At 42.7% G+C, this 21,750-nt stretch overlaps 1 pseudogene; it reads left to right on the top strand.

Moving 5' to 3' along the window:
• Nucleotides 1-20: 20 nt before the first annotated feature.
• On the top strand, nucleotides 21-11,153 carry LOC129811772 (tRNA (adenine(58)-N(1))-methyltransferase catalytic subunit TRMT61A-like; annotated as a pseudogene).
• Nucleotides 11,154-21,750: the final 10,597 nt, after the last annotated feature.

The raw sequence follows: 21,750 nt of genomic DNA, 5'->3' as shown, positions 1-21,750 counted from the left end.
CTGTTCTAATTCGAAATTAAACAGCGGCCGTTTAGATTTAAATGATACTTGTTTTTAAAACAAAATATACAACTCGCACGTGCAAGTATTCTAATGAGTATGAAAATAAACAAATCCATTGGCGGGATTTTGATGTCCAGACCACCTAACTACAGGAGGCAGAACTGATTTTTATCTCAACACAGCTATGTCGCCCAATACATTCCGCAAACTTGTCTTTTTATGCATTTGTGAAAAGTGTAATGTTTATCATGGGGGAAATGTTCACTAGTTTCTTTTTGATGGTCTTTGTGGTGATAACATCTGGACCTCTTTACCTTGGTTCCCCCTTGTAGACCCCTGTGATAGAAGACATGAGTTTCGTAGAATATTCAGAGTTTATCCAGGAGGGTGATGTTGCCATCTTGGGTTATGACTCAGTGATGCCAGTCAGGGTGCAGCAGGGTTCCCAAATACAGACACGCTATGGAGTCATTTGCCACTCCAAGGACCTGATAGGCCAGCGCTTTGGCACAATGGTCACCTGGTCTATGTACTGTGCTGCACCCCACCCCTGAGCTGTGGACCCTCAACCTGCCCCACTGCACCAAGATACTCTACACAACAGACATTGCCAACATTACCATGATACTGGAGCTCAAGCCTGGCTCTGTCTGTGAATCCGGTGAGAGGGACAAAACCCGCTGATTTCCAACTTTGTGTAAGCTACTTTATCTGAGGGCATGAATCATTTGAAACTTTCCCAAACGTCGCCGTTTTCATAGAATAACTGCTTAGCATATGACATACGCATACAGTATGGATTGCATGTTTCATGTCCCTGTAGGAGAGGGTCACAGAGAGAAGACCTGGAGGAGGAATGTGTCATAGACTAGTGGGAAACCACGCACTCAACACCAAAAGGCTAAATGTGATACTAATGATTCTTGTAACAGAGGGGCCAGTTAGTGAAAGCTCTCGAGCTAAGTGGAGGGGACAACATCACACTTGGCTTTTGATGACACATGTCAAGTTGTAATGATTATCTACCTTTGAAGAAAGCCGTTGATCTCTGTTTTCACTGGGACACACCGTGTGGAGTTTTACATCCCATTTCTTAGACTTAGTGCCCACAGGTGTCAAATTCTACTTCCAACTTTCTCTCTTGACAAATTCAGTAAAGCGGTCAGTTATGAGAATGATCTGAACTAGACGTGAGATGGAACACCACAGTAGTACCATCTAGAAATCTCCCCCAGTAAGGAGTGTCCACCGGTTGAATTAATTTCAGAAGTAAAGTGATTGTGTGTGGGTGGTTAATGGATGGCTGCTGCAGCCTTGGCCGTGTGTACGTGCCTGGCTAGGAGTATCTGGAGGCAGACGGCTGCTCTTGCTGCAGTGCTTCATCATGCTTAACTGCTGTTCTGTTCCTTCCCAGTCGGGCGGGTTATTGATGGAACATCGGTAAACGTGTGTGCCGACTCAAGATAGCGTATCGATGAACAAACTGTTTGGTCAGCCCCCACTCGCCCTCCCTGGCATAATGGGGAGCTGCAACATGTCCTGCAGTGTTGCAATGAGCCTATCTGCTGATAAGCACTTACTAATATCAGGGGTGACTTATTTTGTCTTGAGTGACTTTGTGAATGAGCAATGTAAATAGGCAGTGATAGGTGATTATCAGTTGGCTGTTCTGAGTGTGTTGTAGGGAGAATTCAGTCACTAGAGGAGTCACCTTGCGGCTAGATTGCACTGAAGTTCAGCAGGCTAGCGCAAGCACAAGGTCTCCTGTTATGTTCTGCTGCTTCTCATTTTTAATTTCTTCCCTCTTTGCTGCCCGCTGACCAGGCTCCATCCTGCTGCCAGGATTACATGCTGACTAGACTGGGAGCGCTGTCGAAAAGCATTAAACATTCATGGCAATTTGGCTAGCTAACTAATTTGTCCTGAGATATAAAAAGAAAGTAACTCTTGAATGATTAGGTGTCCTAAAACTTTTGACCGGTAGTATGTGTGTGATATATGATACTTTATTTTTTTTATTTTTTTTACATTTGAATATGTAAGTAATGTGTCCTCAGTGCACTCCATGCTTAGGCCTTCACGTGTACCCTGAGGGAATGTTCCTGCTTGATTTTACCAAGGAAGGTGACTGGATGTTTTAGATGCTTGAGATTTGAAGCTATCCCCATTAGTGCTTAAGGATTGTCATAGTAGAACATCACACACACTGGAGCAGGGCAGGGTTGGAGCAGAGTTGTGAATGAAATTGGGGAGTAAACTACAAAGCCTGGGAAATGGCTTACCATGCAGTAATACTACCCACACACAGCATCAGATTACATGCAGTAAGTAGTTACCAGGCACTTGTCTGTGCCCCTCGCTCTGACGTCAGTCATCCGGTCGGTCAAACGACGTGGCGTTCAGCAAGTCAATGTGCCGCTGTGGGGTAAACATTGCACCCATTGTTGCAATGAGAACAAAAGCAGCAGTGATGCAATGTGAGGAGGGGGAGGAGAAAGGGTCACTGTAGCCCATCACCATGTCCCCCTGCACTAACCACATGTCACAAGATCGCTTCAGACGCAATCAGACAACAGAAAGTATTGTGGTCATATAGTATGATGTACAGTCCAATATTTGATTACTATTTTGATGTTTGCACAACTACACAAACTCTCTAACATGTACTGTATATCAGACACGTTGATGTAATATGACATGAAAATGGTATTGATCTGTTTTTGACGTATTTCCCGTTGTGAAAACGTCAGCCATCTATGACACTGCCACTAGTCGCATACCCTCTCTTAACCCATTCCCTGTTTGTTTTGTGGTTGTAGGTACGGGCAGCAGGTCTCTGTCCCACGCCATCCTGCGCCCACGGGCCACCTGCACACGAGTTCCACCAGCAGCATGCTGCGACGGTGGCGGAGGAGTTCAGGGAGCACCGCGTAGGCTACCGTCCGTAACCAGGACATCTGCATGGAGGGTGACATCCCCTCACCATGGGAGGCTGTCCAACATGCCAAGATTGCCATGAAGAGGCAGGGTAAGACACGAGGGTGTGTGTGGAGAAAGCCAAAACTTGGTCCCAATAACATGACTTTGGGCTGTCCACTCTGAAATCCCAGCAAGCCTTTGTTCCTGGCAGTGCACTCTTCCGTATTGATCTGGGTCAGCAGAGCGCTTATTAAATGTGTCCTTGGCTTGCATGTGTTCCTCCCTGTTTGTTTCTTCCTTGTCACACGGATGCAGAATAAAGTGACCTGATTAAAGAGCATGCAGTGTTCTCTGTGGAGACCAGGGCCCATGGTGCAGTGGGGGCAAGCCTGGACAAGTTGGTGGCTTAGTTGGGTGGTCAGTCTCTGTGTGAGCGTGTGTGTTCGTGGGCTGAAGGTGGGACATGGGTAGAATATATCAGGGCTATTATTCACATAACCCTAGCCTAGTAGAGCTACTTACTTTGGATCACTGTTTTTTTAAACTGCTTTGTAAAAGATTGAGTTGATTTTTATAATCCCGAGGCCCATAAACTGATAATCTTATTAAATGGAAGCCTCCATAAGAAATGGAATGTGTCACATGGACTAGCAACAATGCAAAGACTCCAGCACCCTTTCCTACATTTTCTCCTGCAGTCGATGTTTCACTCCTCCCTTTTATGGTTTCACTTCTGCATATTCCTCTTTAGCTATCCGACTCCCCGTTACACACACACACACACGCGCGCACACAGCCAGATATCTGGATATAGAATCAGTCCCATGACCATACAGGGTTATGTGCTGTAGGGAGAGGTTGCATGAGTCTCCTTTAGGCATGGCACAATTTATTTCCCTCTGTTCCAGTCTTAGAGACTTGAGTCCCGCCAGTAGCCTGACAGGTAGGAGCGTTGGGCCTGTAACCGAAAGGTTGCTAGATCGAATCCCCGAGCTGACAAGGTAAAAATGTCGTTCTGCCGATGTTCCCCGGGTGCCATTGATATCGATTAAAGGGTTGGGTTAAATGCGGAAGACACATTTCAGTTGAATGCATTCAGTTGTATAACTGACTAAGTATCCCCCTTTCCCCATCTCATTCCCTCTAGAGGACTGAACACTATGGAGCTGTGTCTCTGTGCTTCAGCCGAGGGTATCCAGCAGTTGACCAGTCAATTATACTGCCCCTGTGACCTTCACATGCTCCTGCACAGAGCATGTATAACCACTAATAATAAACGTGTGTTTTCCTTTCCCTGCTTTAAATTTGGTCATGCTATCTGAGAACCAGGGTAAGGGGCAGAATGTGGAGAATTTCTTATTTTTTCCCCCACTAATTCTTTAAAAAAATTGGCCAGAGACCTGCCCCTTTTATTTAGAGAAGCTGTGCTCCGAAGACCCTGTATCCTGGCACAGACCAAACCCCCCGCTCCTTCCAGGAGACGTGGGGCCAATGGGGGAGTCTTTAGAGCTGTCTAGCAGGGGAAATGCTGCTCTTATTTGTCAATGGAACATCCGCTATCTAAGATCCCACATTTCCAAGATTAGAAAGATTGTTTTTTTGTGAGTGCTTGTCTAAAATCTTACTTTTCTTCTACTTTTGTGTGTGTGTTTGGTACTAGTAAATGTCTGCTTGTGTTGCTTGTTGGACTTGTAAGGCTAAAAAGCCACTTCACTGTTCCTACACTGTTAAATCTACAATCAAGTCTTCTCACAGTGAGACCTGGGGTTCTGTAATAGGTGTGTGATTTAGGCTGCATGCTTTACTCAGTCTCTCCAGGTTAATGAAGATATCTTGGAAAGCTGCTCTCATCCCCTGCCGTGGGGCTTGTATTTAGAGGGAAATCCTTTGCAGTTTGCGCACATTCTTGGATGTTAGTTAATGATGTGTGTAGGCTTTCTCTGGATGCATTATCTCAGTGGAAACGCATGCATAGTCTTGTGCGTTTGATTCTACTCATGTATTCGTACACACGTTCTGCCTCGGCTCTTTCAGTTCTGTGAAGTTCAACACTGGTCCTGTCACTGATTCCTTGTCACCATAGAAACACAAACACACACACACACACATTCTTCTCCCTGGAGCCTGAGTGTTGCACGTCCAGGTTTTGGCCAGAGGAGGAGGTGATCCTGGGCTAAGTGGATCTGCTGTGATCCTAGTAAACTAAACTCATGAGCAGTGGTGGAAAAAGTACCTACTTGTCATACTTGAGTAAAAGTAAAGATACCTTAACAGAAAATTACTCAAGTAAAAGTCACCCAGTAAAATTCTACTTGAATAAAAGTATTTGGTTTAAAATATACTTAATATCAAAAGTAAATAGAGTTGCTAAAATGTACTTAAGTATAAATCATGTCAAATTCCTTATTAAGCAAACCAGGTGGTAGTGTTTTTTACATTTACTGAAAGATAGGTTCACAATGAGACATCCTTTACAAACAAAGCATGTCGGTTTAGTGAGTCTGCCAGATCAGAGGCAGGAGGGGGATGACCAGGTGTGTGAATTTGACTTTTTTTTTACCTGTCCTGCTAAGCATTCAAATTGTAACGAGTGCTTTTCGGGGTCAATGAAAATGTAGAGTAAAAAGTACAATATTTTGTTAAGGAATGTCTTGAAGTAAAAGTAGTCAAAAATAAGTTGTAAAGTACAGATTCTCCCCCCCCCCAAAATATATATTTTTTTACTTTTTTTATTTTATTTATTTCACCTTTATTTAACCAGGTAGGCTAGTTGAGAACAAGTTCTCATTTGCAACTGCGACCTGGCCAAGATAAAGCATAGCAGTGTGAACAGACAACAACACAGAGTTACACATGGAGTAAACAATAAACAAGTCAATAACATGGTAGGAAAAATATAATCTATATTCAATGTGTGCAAAAGGCATGAGGTAGGCAATAAATCGAATAATTACAATTTAGCAGATTAACACGAGTGATAAATCATCAGATGATCATGTGCAAGAAGAGATACTGGTGTGCAAAAGAGCAGAAAAGTAAATAAATAAAAGCAGTATGGGGGTGAGGTAGGTAAATTGGGTGGGTAGTTTACAGATGGACTATGTACAGCTGCAGCGATCGGTTAGCTGCTCGGATAGCAGATTTTTAAAGTTGTTGAGGGAGATAAAAGTCTCCAACTTCAGAGATTTTTGCAATTCGTTCCAGTCGCAGGCAGCAGAGAACTGGAAGGAAAGGCGTCCAAATGAGGTTTTGGCTTTAGGGATGATCAGTGAGATACACCTGCTGGAGCGCGTGCTACGGGTGGGTGTAGCCATCGTGACCAGTGAACTGAGATAAGGCGGCACTTTACCTAGCATAGCCTTGTAGACCATTGCTCATGAGTGGCAGACCTGTCCCTCTCTCTCACTGCACTTGTTCTGCTCCAACCCCTTTTACTCCATCTGTCCCTACACAACCCTCTTAACCTGATTTAGACCTGGCCACACAACACACACAATGTCCCTACTTGAAGATGAGATATTTGGGCCAACCGTGTTTGTTACTGACCTCTCTGCCTTTGTCAGTTTCACGGCTGCCTGGCCGCAGATATATTTTGACTAGTTAGTTGTCAAATATCTTGAACAATAGCTTTCACACACTCCCTGGATCAGTGTTGTTGACTGCCTGATCACCACTAGCTCCACCTCTTCTGCTTCTCTCAATCAACCACTGGTCAATAAGGGTCATCATCATAGCAATTACAATGCTTCTTGAGCAACCAGTGAAAAATTGCCATGTGTTCTTCTGTTACTAAACACTGATGTTATATGTATAGCATTTTAAAATGATTGACTTGCTTTTGTGTTCAACATAACACACAAGAACAATGAAATGTTTATGATTGGGTCAATATCTTGTTAAACTCTTGTGTGCGCAGACTATGTAAACAAATGGGTCGTTCCATCAATTTGGTGCCTTAAAAATATTACTTTATTTCACCTAATTTTAACATTATTTCATAAGAGCACATGTTCAATTCCATAAACATGCTTTCCCATCTCGAGGTTAAATTAAAAATAAATATTAAGTGCCTATTAAAGATGCACTTTTCAGAAATCGCGCCGCCATTTCCTGGTTGCTAAAATTCTAATAGTTCACTTGATTTGAGTATGTGACAACAAGCAAGTATAGTGTAGAGAATCATTGTACCGTCTAAACTGCTGTGAAATATTTTCCATAATCAAAATGTTTGTATTTTCAGCTGTTTGGAAAAAAAAAGCACGGGAAGCATAGATATAATCCACATACAACAGATCTACCACGTCTTAGACCTGCTTTCAATGAGAATCATACACACACTACCGTTCAAAAGTTTGGGGTTACTTAGAAATGACCTTGTTTTTGAAAGAAAAGCCCAAAAGATATTGTACATTTTAAATTAACATAAAATTGATCAGAAATACAGTGTAGACATTGTTAACGTTGTAAATGACTATTGTAGCTGGAAACGGCTGTTTTTAAAAAATGGAATATCTACATAGGCGTTCAGAGGCCCATTATCAGCAACCATCATGCCTATGTTCCAGTGGCACATTGTGTTAGCTACTACAAATTTATCATTTTAAAAGGCTAATTTGATCATTAGAAAACCCTTTGCAATTATGTTAGCACAGCTGAAAACGGTTGTGCTGATCTCAAGAAGCAATAAAACTGGCCTTTAGACTAGTTGAGTATCTGGAGCATCAGCATTTGTGGGTTTGATTACAGGCTCAAAAGGGCTAGAAACAAAGGAACAGCATCCCGGAATCGCCTCTTCACTGTTGACGCTGAGACTGGTGTTTTGCGGGTACTATTTAATGAAGCTGCCAGTTGAGGACTTGTGAGGCGTCTGTTTTAAGTGACAAAGTAACAGGGTTGTTACTCCTTGGCTGTATTCTCGATACCCCCTCCACTGAACCTACTCTGCCTTCCAGGCCAAACTGTGTTATACTCGACCTGCTCAGTTTTCTACCACAAAACACTCGAAAATGGACAAAAAGAGTAGAACCGTTTTCACCTGCTTTTACTCTATTTGACTATTAGATGTTCAATGTTTCTTCTGGGGGGAAAAACAAGTTTCACCATATTAAAATGAGTTCAGTTGACGTAACAGAGCTGAGGGAAAGATGTAAATAAGTCACTAATCACATGAAATAAAAAATCTTCAGAAATGACTCTCAAAGCAACAAAATAACTAGGGCTTTACAATGATGGAGAGACTTGGAGAAATGTTGGGTTTAACTTCTTATGGCTGCAATTTCGCTACCGGGATTGATATGACAACAGCCAGTGATAGTGCAGGGCGTGAAATTCAAACAACAGAAATCTCAAAATTCCTCAGACATTCATGTGTCTTATCATTTTAAAGGTAATCTTGTTGTTAATCCCACCAAAGTGTCCGATTTCAAATATGCTTTTCAGCGAAAGCACTACAAACGATTATGTTAGGTCACCACAAAACCACAATAAGCACAGCCATTTTTCCAGCGAAGATAGCTTTCACGAAAACCAGAAATAGAGAGAAAATGAATCACTAACCTTTGATTATCTTCATCCGATGACACTCATAGGACTTCATGTTACACAATACATACATGTTTTGTTTGATGAAGTTCATATTTATAACAAAAACTCTGAGTTTACATTGGCACGTTACATTCACTAGTTCCAAAAACATCAAGTGATTTTGCATAGCCACATCGTTTCAACATAAATACTCATCATAAATGTAGATGATAATACAAGTTATACACATGGAATTATAGATATACCTCTCCTTAATGCAACCGCTGTGTCAGATTTAAAAAAAAATTCAAAAAATTCAAAAAACTTTACGGAAAAATGAACCATGCAATAATCTGAGACGAAGCTCAGAACAATAGCCAAATTAGCCGCCATGTTGGACTCAACAGAAACCAGAAAATACATGATAAATGTTTCCTTACCTTTGATGAACTTCATCAGAATGCAGTCCTAGGAATCCCAGGTCCACAATAAATGCTTGATTTGTTCGATAATGTCCGTTATTTATGTCCAATTAGCTACTTTCAAATTGTTTACCAAACGCCCTAACCAAAGTCTCAAAGCGCGTCCACTATAACGTCACAAAATGTCCAAAAGTTCTGTTACAGTCAGTAGAAACATGTCAAACGATGTACTGAATCAATATTTAGAATGTTGTTAACATACATCTTGAATAACGTTCCAACCGGAGAATTACATTGACTTCAATTGACCGATGGAACTGAGCTCCCTCTCACATGAACGCGCCAGTTCAATGCGTGGGCACCTCATGGAAGTGATTACTCATTCCTGTCTCCTTCGCCCCCCCCCCCCCCCCCCCCCCTTCACATTAGAGTCATCAGACAAAGTTCTATTGACTGTTGACATCTAATGGAAGCCGTAGGAAGTGAAAACCCATCCATATCTCTCTGTATTTTCAATGAGAGCTTGGTTGAAAATCTGGCACCCCCAGAAAATATCCAAACAGGAAGTGGAACTTCTCAGGTTTTTGCCTGCCATATGAGTTATGTTATACTCACAGACATAATTCAAACAGTTTTAGAAACTTCAGAGTGTTTTCAATACTAATAATAATATGCATATATTAGCAACTATGACATAGGAGCAGGCCGTTTACTCTGTGCACCTTTCATCCAAGCTACTCAATATTTCCCCTGCAGCCATAAGAAGTTATACTATGGGCACCGATGGATAACAAGCAGCAATAGTTCCGGTGCTTGGGTATTTCGTCACTGGTTATTTGGACAAGGCCCTGTTTTTCGTAGGTGTATCACGTCTTTAGAATTTTGGGAGGGGACATTCGGCCCATAGGCTGGCCCATAACTTGCAAAGAGCGAGGGTGGAGCTCCTCGTTCTAGCATCTTTGTCTTCTCTTAATAAATGTGGACCCAGAACTTAATCGAACAGCTGACCAATTATGCAAGACTTAACTGAGATTACATTGTTGTGGATGGATGTAAAAAAGAATATATATATATATATATAAATCACTTTGTAAATATACGTTTTTGATTCCAACATTGGAATCCAAGTCAGGAGCCGAGTGTTTCTGCTCTCTAAACCTGTTTTCTGAATCTCTTAAACATAGCTAGAGGATTCTCCATTAGGGATGAATATACCAAACCTAGGACGTTTACATAGAAATCGCCTAGAAGCAAAGTGTGTGAGATTCAGACAGAATAATTGACTCCATCTTGTTTTTGTTTTTTTACCCTTTTTTACCATTTGTCTCCATCCTGTAATCCCCCTGTCTCATTTTCTCTCTCCCTCTGCAGGGGGACATGTGTGCTCCTCCCCATGTATTGAGCAGGTGCAGAAGACGTACGTGTGAGGCGCTGGCTGATGATGGTTTCGAGGCAATCAGCACTCAGGTGGTTCTGCTGAAGGTGCATGACGTGCGCACCATCATGCTCCCCCTACCAGACTTTGGTACTGACCGGCCCCTGGAGATCCCCACCGACACCCCAGTCTCTAGCAACACCTCTGTTCTCTAAGACAACTATGCCCCCCCAGGGAGATGGCAGGGCACACAGGCTACCTCACCTTTGCCACCAAACCCCGGGTGTAGAGGACTGACTGCTGGAGGTTGTAGATACTGTTGGTCTAGGAGGCTATGTCAGGGGAACTCCAAGATCTAAATGCAGTGCTGGTGACTTGGGTCCTAACCTCTGCTCACAGACTGATTTACTGTATTTCCCTTCCTCTCCCCTGCTCAGCTAAAACTCTACATTTCAGTCGACATCCTCTTCGGGAGAGACGTGATTGAGAAAGTGCTGCTGTTTTAGTCTTCCGTGGACTTTGATGAATGCGTGCATACACACGTACCCACACATACTCAAACATTGTCACAGAGGGAGGGAAGAGAAAGCTAAATAGGATTTTATTAATAGGCAGCTGATTGCTGAGGGTCTCTACACAGGGCTGTGGAGAGCTGTCTGAGAGATTTGCTCTTAGTCTATCATGTACAATCACTCTTATCATGCCACCGATATCTTCTTGCATCATTCAGGATTGAAATAATACTACCTTATTTCCAATTGATGGTTATAATCTCCCATTACTACCCAGTTTCTCTCTTCAGTTTGTTTCTAAACATATTTTTATATTTGTTTTGTGTTTGGGAGATGGTGTTTTGTCTCAGCCTCGTTACAGCATCACCCTCTGCAAAATAAACACCTTACTATCCTTCCTACTGCCTTGCTTGTACTGTGATATGTTTCCTTTAACTTAAGGTGTTCTATTATCTTCATTGCTGGACAGAGCTGTGGCTCCAGACCAAAAAAGGCAGAAGAATGGCAGCCGTTCATGCTGGGAGGAGGAGGCGCAGATGTGCTCTACTGCCCCCTCTTCCTCTGTGTGAGGGACTGTAAACATTTTACTGTAGAAGAAACAGACCATTACACAAAGGAACACAACCTCTGCCCAATGATTTTCAACATTGTCTGTACTCATCACACATGACCAATGAGTTTGTGTACAGGTCTGCTAATTAAAAATATATATATCAATGGGAGAACCTAGGGTTGAGCACTTTTTATTTATTATTTTCCCCTAATCCTATCACCCCTATCCTAATTGGAGTAAACTAATGGACAACAACACTTAGGTTTCTATTTCCAGCTTATACATACTATATACATTTTACAGACACAGTATATTTTACATTAGTTATCTTTTGTTTTTAGTCCCATCCTTCAGCTACCCTCAACCCCTCCCATCTATCTCTGAAGACCATCCAGTTTTGATTTGTATTTGCCATATGTTTCAACTGTGCTGTGATGTTTCACAACTTCTGAACCTTTCTGTTCTCATAGTTTCTACAGATGGATCGATTGACTGACTAGTACTTTTCAAATCACCCAGCAGTGCTATTTGCAGAGTTAGCTCTAGGTAAATGTTTCAATTCTTCAGCCATTCCAGAACCTGTAACTAAAAACAACCTACATATGGACAGTACCAAAACAGATGATCGAATGATTCTGTCTCTTTGCAGCAACATCTGCAGAGCTGGGACGGTTTTGAATCCAGTGTCAGTGTGTATCAGTTCATAAACCATGTGCCATGGAATCGGTACATCAAATCTCTTCACAACTATTCTGCAAGCTGTATGGCACAGCTGTATATGTTTTGGTCCTTAAATGAAACTGGTATACTTTTTTATTTATCACAATTCTCTTGAACCAATTTAGGTCTTTAATGCAGGGCTGACAGACAAGTGCCTTACTTTCTCCCCCTTCCACTTGCCTCTTCCATTTTTCCGGTAATGCTCCAATTAATTGGTTGTAGTTTTGGATAGAGCAGATATTTCCAGTCGTATTTATGATATAATTTTTGAAGATTATAGTTTTTTTTCCTACCTTATGTTATATATATTTTTTTTATCAATTAGTATATTTGAGTTTAACCATAATATTTGTAGCCTTTATTGAGTTCACTGCTTTAGCACACTCTGCCAACCCAGATGTTTTAGCCGTGTCTGAATCCTGGCTTAGGAAGACCACCAAATATTCTGACATTTTCATCCCTAACTACAAGATTTTCAGACAAGATAGAACGGCCAAAGGGGGCGGTGTTGCAATCTACTGCAAGGATTGCCTGCAGAGTTCTGTTCTACTATCCAGGTCTGTTCCGAAACAATTTGAACTTCTACTTTTAAAAATCCACCTCTCTAAAAACAAGTCTCTCACCGTTGCCGCCTGCTATAGACCACCCTCTGCCCCCAGCTGTGCTCTGGACACCATATGTGAACTGATTATCCCCCATCTATCTTCAGAGCTTGTGCTGCTAGGCGACCTAAATTGGAACATGCTTAACACCCCAGCCATCCTACAATCCAAGCTTGATGCCCTCAATCTCACACAAATTATCAATGAACCTACCAGGTATCACCCCAATTCCGTAAACACGGGTACCCTCATAGACATCATCCTAACCAATTTGCCCTCCAAATACACCTCTGCTGTTTTCAACCAAGATCTCAGCGATCACTGCCTCATTGCCTGTATCCGTAATGGGTCAGCGATCAAACGACCTCCACTCATCACTGTCAAACGCTCCCTGAAACACTTCAGCGAGCAGGCCTTTCTAATCGACCTGGCCGAGGTATCCTGGAAGGATATTGATCTCATCCCGTCAGTAGAGGATGCCTGGATATTTTTTTTAAATGCCTTCCTCACCATCTTGAATAAGCATGCCCCATTCAAGAAATTTAGAACCAGGAACAGATATAGCCCTTGGTTCTCTCCTGACCTGACTGCCCTTAACCAACAGAAAAACATCCTATGGCGTTCTGCATTAGCATCGAACAGCCCCCGTGATATGCAACTTTTCAGGGAAGCTAGAAACCAGTATAAACAGGCAGTTAGAAAAGCCAAGGCTAGCTTTTTCAAGCAGAAATTTGTTTCCTGCAACACAAACTCAAAAAAGTTCTGGGACACTGTAAAGTCCATGGAGAATAAGAACACCTCCACCCAGCTTCCAACTGCACTGAAGATAGGAAACACTGTCACCACTGACAAATCCACTATAATTGAGAATTTCAACAAGCATTTTTCTACGGCTGGCCATGCTTTCCACCTGGCTACCCCTACCCCGGTCAACAGCACTGGCCTCCCCTCTGCTACTCGCCCACGCCTTCCCCATTTCTCTTTCTCCCAAATACAGTCAGCTGATGTTCTGAAAGAGCTGCAAAATCTGGACCCTTACAAATCAGCCGGGCTAGATAATCTGGACCCTTTCTTTCTAAAACTATCTGCTGAAATGGTTGCCACCCCTATTACCAGCCTTTTCAACCTCTCTTTCGTGTCGTCTGAGATTCCCAAAGATTGGAAAGCAGCTGCGGTTATCCCCCTCTTCAAAGGGGGGGACACTCTTGACCCAAACAGCTACAGACCTATATCTATCCTACCCTGCCTTTCTAAGGTCTTCGAAAGCCAAGTCAACAAACAGATTACCGACCATCTCGAATCCCACCATACCTTCTCCGCTATGCAATCTGGCTTCAGAGCTGGTCATGGGTGCACCTCAGCCACGCTCAAGGTCATAAACGATATCTTAACCGCTATCGATAGGAAACAGTACTGTGCAGCCATATTCAGTGACCTGGCCAAGGCTTTTGACTCTGTCAATCACCACATCCTCATCGGCAGACTCGACAGCCTTGGCTTCTCTAATGATTGCCTCGCCTGGTCATTTGAGAAACCAAGGCTTTTGAGTCTGCCGATAAGAATGTAGTGATTGACAGAGTCGAAAGCCTTGGCCAGGTCGATGAATACGGCTGCACAGTATTGTCTTTACTGAATAAAGGGTCTGAATACTGATGTAAATGTAATTGTTCTGTTTTTTCATTTGTAATACATTTTTAAGATTTTCTATTATGGGGTATTGTGTGTAGATTTGATGAGGAAAAACAAAACAATTTAATACATTTTAGAATAAGGCTGTAATATAACAAAATATGGAAAAAGTCAAGGGGTCCGAATACTTTCCGAATGCACTGTATATGCCGATTATTTGATCGTCCGACTGCATTCTGTCCCCTATCAACACTTTTTTTTTACTTGGAAGTTTTATGGTCTTTAAATACCCTACCATGTTTAGAATAAAGCCCCCAACCATGTTTAGAAAGTGTATTTGTGTATATATGGGGTGGGGAGTTAATGATCCTGGCATTTATGTGGGTTTATGTGGGTTATAAACAGCCCTGTGTGGTCAGATTGTGTTGAAGCTGACCCTGTTGTTATGAGATATAACGGTCTCACCTGTAGCCCGGGTGTCATCAGCTTGTCCCCAGCTAGAAAGGGTCTAATCTAGAGGATGCAGGCTGGGAATAGCAACTCTGAGCCCCTGGAAATTCCACTCCTAATCAGCTTGTCATCTGCCCTCCTGAGCTGAGATATGGCACAGGCACAAATCACAGAGCACTGACAGACAGGCTTGCGAAAGCAGTCATTAGGATGGAACCTAGGTCGGACCTCGGATGGAAGAGAGGGTGCGTCCAGCGTCCACTAATGGTTAAAAAGAGTGTTGACCCACTGTGAAGACCAGGGATGAGTGTTTGTGGGGTCCAAGCACAGAAAATAGTGTTTTGGCCACTGTTCTTTTCTTTGATGTTGAGCTAGTGTTGGAATGTGTATGTGATAGGATCTATGATTTATATTTATGCTCTGATCTTCAAGGACATCCCAAATGTTTTTCTGAGTCCATCCAGCTGTCCGGACAAAGACTACAATTGATCCAACCACTTTGAACTGATGACTGTTGACTGTAAACAGATCCCATCTCTCTCTTGCGCCACATCTCTGTATCTCTTGTTTCTCCTCTGTCCCCTCTGCGCACTGGGAGTTTAAACCCCATGGTCTGGTGCTTTAAAAAACAAAATACAATTATGTAGCATTGATGAGATTATAGAGGAAAATCGACTCAGGGTAAAGCTGTGTCTTCTTGTCGGTATTGTGGCTATTAACCCTCTTACGGAACCTGCTCTGGGTTAGGACAGCCATCCCATATCAGCGACACTAAGTGCCCCTACCTCTGTCACAGGGTTTGCTTCTTCAACTCAAGCAATGTCAGTAGAGACCAGTCATGTTTCTATGTGTCACACATAGCTAGCTATCCCCTGTAAACTGAGCTGCAAATTATACTGGACCAAAATATGAACGCAACATGTTAAGTGTTGGTCCCAGCTTTCATGAGCTGAAATAAAATATCCCAGAAATGTTCCATATGCAGGTGTGGCATATCAAGAAGCTGATTAAACAGCATGATCATTACACAGGTGCACCTTGTGTTGGGGACAAAAGGCAACTCTAAAATGTGCAGTTTTGTCACACAACACAATGCCACAGATGTCTCAAGTTTTGAGGGAGCGTGCAATTGGTATGCTGACTGCAGGAATGTCCAACAGAGCTGTTGCATGAGAATTGAATGTTCATTTCGCTACCATAAGCTGCCTCCAACGTCGTTTTAGAGAATTTGGCAGTACATCCAACCGGCCTCACGACCGCAGGACCTCCACATCCGGGCTTCTTCACCTGCGGGACTGTTAAAGGAGAGATGTGGGGGTGGGGGGTGGGGGGGGGGGAGTATTTCTGTCTTTAATAAAGCCCTTTTGTGGGGAAAAACTCATTCTGATTGTCTGGGCCTGGCTCCCATGTGGGTGGGCCCCTGCCCAGTCATGTGAAATCCATAGATTAGGGCCTAATGAATTTATTTATGAACTGTAACTAGGTAAAATCTTTGAAATTGTTGCATGTTATGGTAATATTTTTGTTCAGCATAGTTCTATGGTCATAATACTGAGTCTGATAAACATATCTGAAAATTAGTTAAGCAAATTAAGACGGTGGACACCTCTACAGAAAAAGTTGAATGTTTTGCATTACAATTCTGCACACAATGACAACATAATTATTGAGTTCTGAGCCCTTTGGTGCGGGAGAGATAGGGGGTTGCTTTAGGGTCTATTTTTGTAGGTACTGCCAGAGGGGAAATGGAACATGATTGTGGAGCAGCCTTTTCCCATAGATAATGGTCCACAGACATCAGGGTCATTGGTCATAGACGTTCCAAACAAAATAAAAAAGTAGGAACTGCTTGGTCACTGTCTCATCTCACAAGGCAATTAGTAAGTGTCCTACTCTTACTACTACTTACTTACAGTGGGTGCCTGTCAAATCCATAGATCATGAGCAACATTATTTCTAAATGTAAAATATGATTTAAATTGTAAATCTCCCTCCCACACAAACACATATTTTGAACTGCATGCTTACGTTGAACCGCACTACCAATCAGAGGTGATTAGTGTGTGGTCTGTCAGGTTGAGGTCAATACTCCTGGTCACTGGATTAGACAAGTCTGTTTATTCTACAGTGCTGCATTATTCTTTCTGCTGATTGGTTCTCCCAACAGGCAAACATTTGTCCTCTGTACATCCATATTTTGTATGTGAGGTCATTTTGGTTTTGGAAAGAGATTGATTTCCAAATTGATTGGTTTTGTGATGAAAAGCCCATGACTGTTTACCCCTGCCCAAAGGCTAGGGCACACTTCACACAGGCTGTGATGAGATTATTCTAAACCAAGGATGAGAGCCAAACAGGTACAGTAGAAACTATTCCTGTATCTCTGTTGTAAAACATCATGCTTTCATACCCTCTCCTTTTATACCTTTCAGCCCACCTCGTTGCTATTTCTCTTTCCATCCCTATTATCTTAGTTTTAATCTTACCAGTAAGTGTAAACAAAGTGCACTACTGCTTTCCCAGACCCAAGTTCCATCTTTATTGACACAATGTCACCATGTTGAGTTCTGGCTGCCTACATAAGAGCTGTAATAGCAAATAGATTTTTGCAGCTACTACAAGTTTCCTGTACCGATTCCCTAACACAGCATCAGTTCAGTAAAATCATCACACGCCCATTAAACATCTCAGCTCCTCCATGCATGTCAAGCACTGCTACACACAACAGGGCATCAGGGTCGGATGCTGCTGTTGTCAGCATAGCTTAGTCAGCTGGTGACCTGCTGAGATAAAGAAAGCGAGAGAGACGCCATGGCAAGATACAAGATACTTTACCCAAATTACTTTATTATTATACTTTGATCATGCAGCTGAATGCTGATAGTCCTCTAAGAGCTTAAATTAAAGGCAGTCTTCCAGCTGATGGTTCTGAGGCCTCTAGGGCACATTTCCAAGCAGGGTTGCACAGGGTTAATGTGCTGGGTTAATACGCAGGGCTGCATTACATTGGCTCAGTGACCAGGGATGGGCACCTGCTGGGCGAGCTGTCTTAAGATCCTGGCTCTGCAGCAGGAGGGAAGAGGGGTGAGGTCGGGGTGTGATCCATGACTCCTGTCCCAGGTGATCCCTGTGTTCTAGTGACAGTGAAGGCTACCAGTTCTCTGAGGCATCAGGAGCACCCCCTTGCCACTCCCTACCCTTCACTTTTGAAGCACCACATGCACACACAGATTTGAGAGGGGAAATTGCCATGTGTTTAGTAATGAATGGAGACAGAGATGTCTGTATGTTTTATCAGTAGTCACTTCTTTCGGGGTCAACGTCGATGTTTTGTTCTCTCTGGCACAGACGTCATGGCTAGTCTGGTAGCTGAGCAGGAGGGTGCTGAGACTGTTATCTACTCTGAAAATTTCACATTTATTCTCCACAACTGGAACGTTGCCCAACTGTGCCCAGTGCAATATAGAGGACACGTTTACTGTGGATCTGAATAGCACCAAACTTTTCCTTTTTATTTAAACTATCCCTACATTACTGTAATAACTGAAAACAGCTGACCAAGGCCCACCATTTTACTTAGGTTGTCCAAGAACACTCCACAAAATGCCCACACACTGCCTGTTCCCTACCACTAAAATAGAACGCTGTATGACTTATTTTCGCCATGGGTCATATGAAACATTTGTCTACCACAACCATTTTGGAACTAACGTGATAGATTTGAAGTATAAACAGGTCACACAGAGGAGCTCTTCTACCGAGGACTTGTGGGCATTCATAATCTCAATGAGTGCTGATAAAAATAGCAAGACAATTCATTGAGTAGACCTATAAAGATTATGGTGCCCTGTGTTGGACAACCATATCTGTTGTTATATGTACACTGGCTGCCTGGACGTACAGGCTACCCAGTCATGCAGTTTGTACAGATAAGACATTACCAGTGTATTTTTCCTTTGGTTCCTAGGTCAGTGTTTTACAAGACAGGTTTCACTATTACACATAAAAAGGGAAGATGCATTGTTATAAAGTCATTATGTCTGGCAACTTTGCTGCAATGTAATAGGAATTATGGTTGAACATTGTACTTTTCAGGAGGAAAAGCCATAAAGTTTATATCAAACATGAACCTTGTGTCACACATGCTATCAGCCTAATCACTAGGTCTTAAATGACTTGTGTGAATGTGACCAACCTTGTGACAACACCACTGTGCTCGCCACTGGCCCTTATAAAAGGGCATTTCAGTTTGCCCTCATTACATGTGATGGGCTCACCTTTTTAGGTCTGCGGCTATGAGACTCATTACATGTGTATGGTCTATGATGATTCTTTTTGTAAATATATTTTTCATATATATTTTTATTGGACATATAAAGAAATACAAATTACAAATTGAACAGACACATCCTTTTATCCCCTTATACTTAATTAAATACCTCCCCCTTAAAAACAAAAGCAGCATATACACAAAAATGTAATCTATTAAAACATACAATTGGAAATAATAATGTATAAATATACATATATATGCATATATATATATGTATGTTAGGTGTTAGCAACCAACAGAATTTGAAACTTTTTTCATACATACATACATACATACATACATACATACATACATACATACAAAAATATCACAACATACTATCCCTTCCCTCCCACACTCTCTCATTTTGCCTGTTGGCCAAAGACATTAGATCTTTCAATCAGGCTGATACAGTGGGAGGTTTGGAGGATTTTCAATTAAGCAAGATCTGCCGGCAAGCTATGAGGGAAGCAAACGCTACAACATCTGTTTTACTTTTAGTGAGACTAGGAAACAAAGATGGAACTCCAAATATAGCTAGCAAAGGACAAGGCTGCAGGTCAATATTGAGAATGTTAGAGAGAGTATTAAAAAAGGATGACCAATACTCGGACAGCTGGAGTGATTGAACATCTATCACGTGTCATTTGTGTCTGGGAGGAATTTACTACGTTTTCTTTGGTGTAGGGAATTCTGTGCAAGTCCTTGAACTGAATTAAACTTAATCGAGCACATGAGGGTGTGGAGTTAATCCTAAGAAGGGCCTTCTCCCACCAGTCATCTGTAAGGTCAAGTTCACGACCCCAGTCTGTCTTAATTTTGTTTATTGGAGAGGGTTCAGAGGAAAGTATAATGTAAAATAATCTAGAAATCAGGTTAAATCTCTTCTAGCAACGTCTTGGGAGGTAGTTGAGGAAAGGTGGGAAAATGAGAGCGAACAAAGAAAATAGCAGAAAAGATTAGAATGAGCCAGATTACATTTAGCTACGAGATCAATAAAACGGTCAAACTTCCCATCTCAAAATACATCTTTGAAACATACCAAACCTCTCTCTCGCCACAAAACAAAAGCCTGGTGGAGTTTGGAGGGTAAAAATAGGTGATTGTTACAGATAGGGCTTAGAAGAGAAAGGGCAGAAAGTCTAACATGTTGACGAAATTGTCTCCAGATCTTCAAAGCAGAGAGCACAATGGGGTTTCCAGTATACTTTGAAGGACTCAAGGACAGTGGGGCATAAGTAAGAGCAGAAAGGGAGTATGATTGGCAGGAGTGTGCTTCTATTGAGCACCAGTTGGTACTTGGAGCATTACACCAGACCATAGTCTTCTGAATATTGGCTGCACATTAGTAAAGCAGTACATTTGGAAGTGCCAATCCTCTATCTTGTCTCCTTCTTTGAACTATTGCTCTACGTAACCTAGGTGATTTGCCTGCCCAGATAAAATGACTGATGAGCCTATCCAACTTGGTAAAAAATGATTTCAGCATAAAGATCGTAAGACATTGGAAAAAGGTATAGAAACCTAGGTAAAATTTCGATTTTAACAGATTGGATTCTGTCAGCTAAGGAGAGAGGCAAACTATCCCAGCATTGTAAGTCTGCTTCATCTCGTATGACTAGACTTGCAAAATTAGTTTTATGGAGGGTAGCCTGAGAATGTGTTATATTCACACCTAAATAGGACAAACCAGAGGGAGACAGATGGAAATGCAGGGCTCCGGGGGGAATTTGCTTGGCAGCGGGGTTGATCGGAAAACGTTAACTTTTCTGAATGTTCAATTTGTAACCCGTGAATGATCCAAATGTATTTAAAATATGCAGTATGTTATTGACAGAGTTCACAGGGTTAGTGATATATAATATTAGATCTGTCACGTGTACTCCCTCTCCGGCCTCTAGTGTCATCAGGCTGCTGATTATCCCGCACACCTGTCACCATCGTCAAGCGCACCAGCACCTCATGACACTCACCTGGACTCCATCACCTCCTTGATTATCTTCCCTATATCTGTCACTCCCCTTGGTTCTTTCCTCAGGTGTTATTGACTCTGTTTTATGTCGGTGCGTTGTTTGTGTTTCATGTTTATTGTTTTGTTTATTTATTAAAACACTCACTCCCTGTACTTGCTTCCCGACTCTCAGCGCACTCGTTACAGAATAACACCTCACCTAAGGGAAGCATCAGTTAGTGTTTTTTGTTTTTTGTGTCAGTGTAAATGACGTCGGGTCCAGGAGCCGCTACAGGCTCTCATGCCTCAGCCAGATCGTCAGGCTCCCCTGCCTCCGCCGGCTCATCAGGCTCTCATGCCTCCGCCGGATTGCCAGGCTCCCCTGCTTCCACTCGCTCGTCAGGCTCTCATGCCTGAGCCAGATCGCCTGGCTCCCCTGCCTCAGCCGGTCTGTCAGGTTCCGCGCCCCAGCCGGCTCGATAGGTTCCCGTGCCTCAGCCGGCGTGACAGGTTCCCGCGCTTCAGCAGGGGTGACCGGTCCGCTCCTGATCCCCGGGTCGCCCCCTTAGTCGGCGTCCTGCGGCTGGAGCTTCGCGTCAGGGAGGGGGTACTGTCACGTATACTCCCCCTCCGGCCTCTAGGTCATCAGGCTGCTGATTATCCAGCACACCTATCACCATCGTCAAGCACACCAGCACCTCATGACACTCACCTGGACTACATCACCTCCTTGATTATCTTCCCTATATCTGTCACTCCCCTTGGTTCTTTCCTCAGGT

Source organism: Salvelinus fontinalis, chromosome 15, assembly GCF_029448725.1.
Source record: "Salvelinus fontinalis isolate EN_2023a chromosome 15, ASM2944872v1, whole genome shotgun sequence".
Taxonomy (NCBI): domain Eukaryota; kingdom Metazoa; phylum Chordata; class Actinopteri; order Salmoniformes; family Salmonidae; genus Salvelinus; species Salvelinus fontinalis.
This window is presented reverse-complemented; position numbering and strand designations above follow the sequence as displayed.